Source organism: Saimiri boliviensis, chromosome 3 (assembly GCF_048565385.1).
Source record: "Saimiri boliviensis isolate mSaiBol1 chromosome 3, mSaiBol1.pri, whole genome shotgun sequence".
Taxonomy (NCBI): Eukaryota; Metazoa; Chordata; class Mammalia; order Primates; family Cebidae; genus Saimiri; species Saimiri boliviensis.
Window position 1 is genome coordinate 7,845,089 of NC_133451.1, and position 8,173 is coordinate 7,853,261.

An 8,173-nucleotide genomic window follows, 5' to 3' on the forward strand; every position below is an offset into this window, starting at 1 on the left:
CATTTGCCTCATTTGAACAGTTTGAAGTGTTGGCTTCTTTAATTTGCCCAAACACAGTGATTGGCACAATCGTAGGTTAGTCTGTAGCTACAGTTTATTATGTACAGAGAAACCTTTAGGCTGAACTTAAAATATTTAAGGAGGCAGCTTTAGGCTAAACTTAACAATAGTCAGTTAAGGTGTGGCCAGGGAAAGAGAAACCATTCTGGGAACTCTAAGGAGGAAGAGGTGCGATACAGAACTGGAGGTTTTCTCAGTCTTTGGAAAGCTGAGGGAGGAAAGCCCAGGAAGGGCACAGTCAGGAATTCTGAGAGTTCGGGGATTACAGGGCCGATGCTGGAGCCCCACATGTGTGCTTCTCAAAAGGATTTTCAAAGTGGTCAAAATTCCCAATCTGTGCTTTGCAATACCCACAGAGGCCCGAGAGAAGAAATACGCCTTCACTTCCTCCCTCCAGCCTCACGCCAGTGCTTTGCATGACAGACTCTCCCTTGGCCCATGAACAACAGAGTCTGGGAAACGTAGTTTTCAGGCTCCATGATCCAGAGGCACAGGGAAGAGCTCAGGATGGTGAGGCTGGTACTGAAAATGAACATACAATATTTGGCACAGACATAAACATTGATCCTCTTCCACCCCAGATTTATTGACAAATGCAATGAGATGTCAACTGAAACCTCAAGAATTATAAGAGTCATAAAAATGAATAAAGACATGAGGATAACCAAGATATTGTTGAATACAAAGAAGAAAGTGGCACCAGGGAAGGAGAAAGGGTGTGTTCAGAGTCCCAGGACCACTCCAGGTTTAATGATTCACCAGGAGATTCACAGGACTTGACATGTGGTCACCCTCACAGCTCTAACTTACGACAGTAAAGGATGCAAAGCAAAATTAGCAAAGGGAAAAGGCACAGGGACAAAGTCCAGAGGAAACTGGGTGCAAGCTTCTAAGGGTCCTCTCCCATTGGAGTTGCATGGCCCTTACTTGATTCTTCCAGCTATGAACTATGAAAGCACATCTATCAGGGAAGGCCACTGAGACTCATCATCCAGAGTTTTTACTACAGGCTGGATAGATGGGCCCCCTCTTCCTGACATGCACCGAACTGACAAACTCCTGGAAGTAAAGCAGGTGGTCAACATGAACCTACTGTTTGTACAAATGCTTTGGACACAGTGAGCCACAACTTATTAGTTCTGGAAATGATGGCAACCATCCCCAAATCTAAGTTTCCAGACATCATTCCAGGGTTAACTTTGCAAGGAGGACTTTTTAAAGAGAGTATCAGGCATGCTGTGTGAGCTCTTTTCTCTGCAAAAGGGAATAGACCCTACCAGACAGCAGAACTTATTATACACTGCATTAATGACAGTGTAATGTTGACCCAGGGGTAAGAGATAAATTAGTAAAAACAAATAAAGAGCATGAGAGAGGAAGACTTTCCCACTCCCATGTATAGGGACAAAGCTAGCATTAAAAATCTTTGGAGAAAAAGTATTATTCAAGATATGGTTTGTAATAATCAGGAAGACTTACAAAATTAAATATATTGGATTTCTTTCACATTTCATTCATAAAAATGAGTCCTCAACAAAAGACTAAATATAAAAATTAAAATACATTTTAAAATAAGATATAAATTTATTGAAGGTAAAGATGCCTTAAAATGCAAAAAATTGAGAAGGAGAGTTTATGACATTGAATTTGGCAATGATTTCTTGAATATGAACTCAAAAGCACAATGGTCTAAAAAAGAAAAAATAGATAAGCAGAATTCCATCAAAATTAAAAGCCTTTGTGTGCCAAAGAGCACTATCAGCAGAGTAAAAAGACACCTCGTGATATGGGAGAAAAATATGCAAATTATATATCTGATAACAGTTTTAAATCCAGAATAAAGAACTCCAAGAACTCAACAACAACGAAAAACAAACAGCACAATTCAAAAATGGGCAAGGGACTTGAATAGACATTTTTCCCAAGAAGATAGACAAATGGCCAATAAAAACAAGAAAAGATGCTCAACATCACTAATCATTAGGGAAATGCAAATCAAAGCCAGGATACCACTGCACACCCATTAGGATGACTATTATTTAAAAAAATATATAAACACATATCAAGTGTTGGTGAGAAGGTGGAGAAACTGGAACCTGTGTATATTATTGATAAGAATATAAAATGGTACAGCCGCTGTGGAAAACATAATAAAAATTACTTTAAAAAAAACCCTGAAAATATAATCCAGCAATTCCACTTCTGGGTTTATGCCCAAAAGAGATGAAAGCAGGGACTCAAACAGATATTTGTATACCTATGCTCACAGCAGCATTATTCCCAATAGCCAAAATGTTGAAAGTAACTCAACTGTTGTATTAGTTCATTCTCACACTGCTGTAAAGAACTGCCTGAGACTAGGTAATTTATGAAGAAAAGAGGTTTAATTGACTTACAGTTCTTCAGGAAGAATGGCTGGGAGGCCTCAGGAAACTTACTATCATGGTGAAAGATAAAGGAGAAGTAAGGACCTTCTTCATATGGTAGCAGGAAATTGAGAGAGATGGGGAAAGTGCTACAGACTTTTAAACAACCTCCTTTTTTGAGGAGAAGCAATCAGATCTCATGAGAACTGACTCACTAAAATAGCAAGCCAGAAGTCCACCCCCATGAGCCAATACCTCCCACCAGGCCCTCCTTTAACACATGGTGAGTATGGTTCAACATGAAATTTTGCTGGGGACATAGGGCTAAACCATATCATTCCACCCTTGGCCACTCCCAAATCTCATATCCTTCTCACATTTCAAAACCAGTCATGCCTTCCCAACAGTCCCCCAAAATCTTAACTCATTCCAGCATTAACTCAAAATTCCAAGTTAAAATCTAATCTGAGACAAGGCAAGTTCCTTTTGCCTGTGAGCCCATAAAATCTAAAATAAGTTAGTTACTTCCAAGATACAATTGAGGCACAGGCATTGGGTAAATACAGAGTACAGGCATTGGGTGAATATTTTCTCTCCAAAAAAGGAGAAATTGACCAAAACAAAGGGACTACAGGCCCCATGCAAGTCCAAAACCCAGCAGGGTGGTCATTAAATCATAAAGCTCCAAAATCTTTGACACCATGTCTCACATCTAGGGAATGCTAATACAAGGAATGGGCTCCCAAGGCCTTGGGTGGCTCTGCTCCTGTGGCTCTGTGGGGTACAGCCCCCATGGCTAGTTTCATGGAATGGTGCTGAGTCCCTGAAGCTTTTCCAGGAGCATGACACAAGCTGTCAATGGATCTACCATTCTGGGATCTGGAGGATAATGGCCCTCTTCTCACAGCTCCACTAGGCAATGCCTCAGTGGGCACTCTCTGTGGGGGCCCCAACCCCACATTTCCACCCCCTGCGCTGCCTACCAGAGGTTATACATGAGGGTTCCACCCCTGCAGTAGACTTCTGCCTGGACATCTAGGCATTTCCATACATCTTCCAAAATCTAGGCAGAGGTTCCCAAACCTCAACTCTTACCTTCTGTGCACCCACAGGCCCAACACCACATGGAAGCTGCCAAGACTTGGAGCTTAAATCCTCTGAAGCAATAGCCTGAGTGTACCTTGGTCCCTTTTAGCTACAGCTGGAGCTGGAGAACTGGGACCCAGGATGCCATGTCCTGAGGCTGCACAGAGATGAAGGGCTCTGAGCCCCCCCCCCACAAAACCATTTTTCCCTCTTAGGCCTTCATTTCTGTGATAAGAGGGGCTGAAGGTCTCTGAAATGCTCTGGAGACATTTTCCCCATTGTCTTGGTGATTAACATTCAGCTCCTCTTTACTTATGCAAATTTATTTAGCCTGTGGCTTGAATTTCTCTTCTGAAAATGGGTTTTTCTTTTCTAGCACTTGGTCAGTCCTCAAATTTTCCAAACTTTACACTCTGTTTCACTTTTAAACATAAGCTCCAATTTTAGACTACCTCTGTGAATGCATATGAGCATATACTTTTAGAAAAAGCCAGGTCACCTCTTGAATGCTTTGGTGCTTAAAAATTTCTTCTGCCAGATATCCTAAATCATCTCTCTCAAAGTCAAAGTATCACAGATCTCTAGGGCCGGAGGAAAATGCTGGCAGTCTCTTTGCTAAAAGCATAGCAAGAATGACCTTTACTCCAGTTTCCAGTAAGTTCCTCATCTCCATCTGAGACCACTGCAGCCTGGACCTCATTGTCCATGTCACTAGCAGCATTTTGGTCACAACCATTCAACAAGTCTCTAGAAAGTTCCAAACTTTCCCACATTTTCCTATCTTCTTCCGAGCCCTCCAGAACTGTTCCAACCTCTGCTCATTACCCAGTTCTAGAGCCACTTCCACATATTCAGGTATCTTTATACTATAGCAATGCCCTGGTTTCCTGGTGCCAATTTTCTGTATCAGTCCATTCTCACACAGCTATAAAAAAATATCTGAAACTGGATAATTTACAAAGAAAAGAGGTTTAATTGGCTCACAGTTCCACAGGCTTAACAAGAGGCATGGCTAGGAGGCCTCAGGAAACTTACAATCAAGGTGGAAGTCAAAGTGGAAGCAAGCAACTTCTTCACATGGCAGCAGTGGGGAGAGAGAGAGATGGGGAAAGTGCCACAAACTTTTAAACAACCAGATCTCATGAGAACTCACACACTGGAACAGTAAGGGGGAAGTCTGCCCCTATGAATCAATCACCTCCTACCAGGCCCTCCTTCAACATGTGGGGATTACAGTTCAACATGAGATTGGGATGGGGACATCCAAATTATACCAACTGTCTATTAATTGATAAGGAATAAGCAAAATTTCTTACACACACACACACACACACACACACACACACACACACACACAAAATGAAAGACTACTCAGCCTTAAAAAGAAGGGAAATTTTGATATATGCTACAATATAAGTGAACTGTGAAGACATTATGCTAAGTTAAATAAGCCAATTACAAAAGGACAAATATTTTATAATTCCACTTTTAAATGAGGTGCCTAAAATAGTCAGTTCACAGAGACAAAAAGTAGAATGGTGGGCGCTAGGGGATAGGGGAAGGGGAATGGGGAGTTAGCATTTAATGGCAAAAGAGTTTCAGTTGGTGAGGATGAAAAAGTTCTGGAGATGGATGGTGGTGACGGTTACACAGCAACATGAATGTAATTAATGGCACAGAACTATAGACTTTAAAATGTTTAAAATGGTTAAGTTTTATATGAAGTGTATTTTATAACAATAAAAAAGAATCACAAGCATGTGAATAATTGTGACTACATAGAAATTTAATGCCTATAAGGCAAAAGACACCACAAAAAATTTAAAAGACAGCTTAAGAGAACATACTAGCAACCTTTAGAATGAGCAACAAATTAAAATTCTTTTAAGTCCTCCAGAGAAAGACAAACAGCATAACAGAAATTAAATGGACAAAATACATTAGAGATAGCTGGGTGTGGTGGCTCACGCCTGTAATCCCAGCACCTTGGGAGGCTGAGGAGGGTGGATCACCTGAGGTCAGGAGTTCAAGACCACCTGGCCAGCCTGGCGAAACCCTGTCTCTACTAAAAATACAAAAATTAGCTGGACATGGTGGTGTGTGCCTGTAATCCCAGCTACTGTGGGGGTGGGGGGGAGGCGCTGAGGCAGGAAGATTGCTTGAACCTGGGAGGCAAAAGTTGCAGTGAGCCAAGATCATGCCACTGCACTCCAGCCTGGGCAACAGAGCAAGACTCTGTCTTAAATATAGATAGATAGATAGACAGAGAGAGAGATAGATAGATAGATAGATAGATAGATAGATAGATAGATAGATTTATATGTTAGAGACTATATGTATGTTTTATATATATTTGTTATATATAAAACATATATATATGTTAGAAAGAATTCACAGAACAGAAAGTCCAAATGGTGTATAAACTTATAAGAAGATGCTCGTTCTTGCTAAGAATCATAAAACCAAAAGATCAGGCAATGACAATGCCATACAGCAATCACCAGACAGGCAAACAATATTAAGTCTGATAACAGTGGTGTGGATGGTATGTTTGCAGATGGGAACTTCTGCACAATTCCAGAAAGTACACCTATGCAGTGACTTGAGAGCAACTGACAATATTCAGTAAAATGAAAAATGCACACAGTTTGGAGAAGATCATTGCAATATTCTTCACCGACAAAAGGTTTGTACCAAAAATATATAGCCATACCCACAGAGCCATCTAACAGCTATATTGTAGCCACCCTCAGATCCCTTGTGATGCCTAAAAGCACCAAAAAGAAGACCATGAAGTCCCTCTCTCTCTGGCTGGCTAGATGTTTCAGATGGGGGGAGACAGAAATGTATAGTTAGATGTAGGTTAGGTTTTGTTTCAGTGATGGATTTCTAATTTCTTATTACATTACTAAAAATAATTAAAAGATAGATGACAGTGTCTTAGGCTGTTTGTTCTACTATAACAAAATACCTGGGACTGGGTAATTTATAAGAAATATAAATTTATTAACAATAGAAATTTATTCTCGCAGTTCTGGAGGCTGGGAAATCCAAGATCAGGGTGCTGGTCGATTCAGCGTCTGGTGAGAGCCTATTCCCTGCTTCCAAGATGACACCCCATTGCTGTGTCCACACAAGGTGAGAAGGTAAAAGGGACAGATACTGCACTCACATGGCAGAAGAGATATTAGGAAATGAGCCCATGCTTTCAAGTCCTTTTATAAGGCCCCTTGTGATGTTGTAAAATATGTATTTGGTCTTGGTCTTCGTTCCTGTGTCCTGGCATCCAGCTCCTAAAATCCTTAGACTCTTCAAAGTGATGTGTCTTTTTATATACTAAGGAGTTGACTGACGACTGGCAGCCCCCACGTAGCTTCAGGATGGGGGTTGGTCTCTGGAAAAACCAAGGGAGGATTAGAAGATTGGATGTTTCAGCACCCCCACCCTCTCCAGGAAGGAGAGAGAGGCTAAAAGTTATCTTGATCACCAATGGCCAATAATTTAATCAATCATGCCTATGTAATGAAGCTTCCATAAAAAAACAAAAGACCTGGGTTTGGAGAGCTTCAGAATAGCTGAACACATGGAGGTTCCTGGAGGGTGATGCACCTGGAGAGGGCATGGAAGCTCTGGGTCCCTTTCCCCATATCTCACCCTATACATCTCTTCACCTGTATCCTTTGTAATATCCTTTATAACAAACTAGTAAATGTAACTAGATATCTCCCTGAGATCTTTGAGCCACTCTAGCAAATTAATACAACCCAAAGACAGGGTCTTGGGAAACCCAATTTATAGCCAATGGGTCAGAAGCACAGATTAGGCAATCTGGAGCTTGTGATTGGCATCTGAAGTAGGGGGAAGCCTTGTGGGACTGAGCCGTCAGCCTGTGGGATCTGACACTGTTTCCAGGTAGACAATGTCAGAATTGAACTGACAAGACACCCTGCTGGTGTGCATTACAGAACTGACTGCTTTTTTGATGTAGGGGGGGAACCCCCAGGTATCTGGTGACAGAAACATGTTGTGAGAATTTATTAAAAAAAACTGAGTTCGTTTATTTCCATACTCACAGATCCTTAATTCCATCCATAAAGCTTTCATCCTCATGACTTAATCACCTCCTAGCGGTCTCACTTCTAACTACTATCACAGAGATTAAGTTTCAACCTATAAATTTTGGAGGATACATTCAGACCTAGATGGATAGATACATACATAGAGAGATGATAGATAGATGGATGACAGACAGATAAACAGAAAGAATGAACAAACAAACAAGTGAGCCATGTATGGACCACTGATGAGAGTTTGTTGAATCATGAATGATAAATAGTTTAGTTCTGTGCACTAATAATAAGAAGAAAGAAACAACAGCAGAGGGAGAGATGGAAAAAGAAAAATGCATATTCTCTACGACTCAATAGATACAGTCCTTGGTCTATATACTAGAACTTTTGCACTAGAAGATACAAATAACAATGTTCCTTTCAGTGCTGTTTATAATGTCAAAGAATTGACAGCAACATGTACACCAGTCAATACAGAAATGGAAAGATCATTGGTAGCATAGTTATATGACTTAATACCATGTAATAGTTAAAATATACTAGCCAGATCTGTTTGGATTAGCAAGGTTAGAGAGTGAGAACAAGACAAAG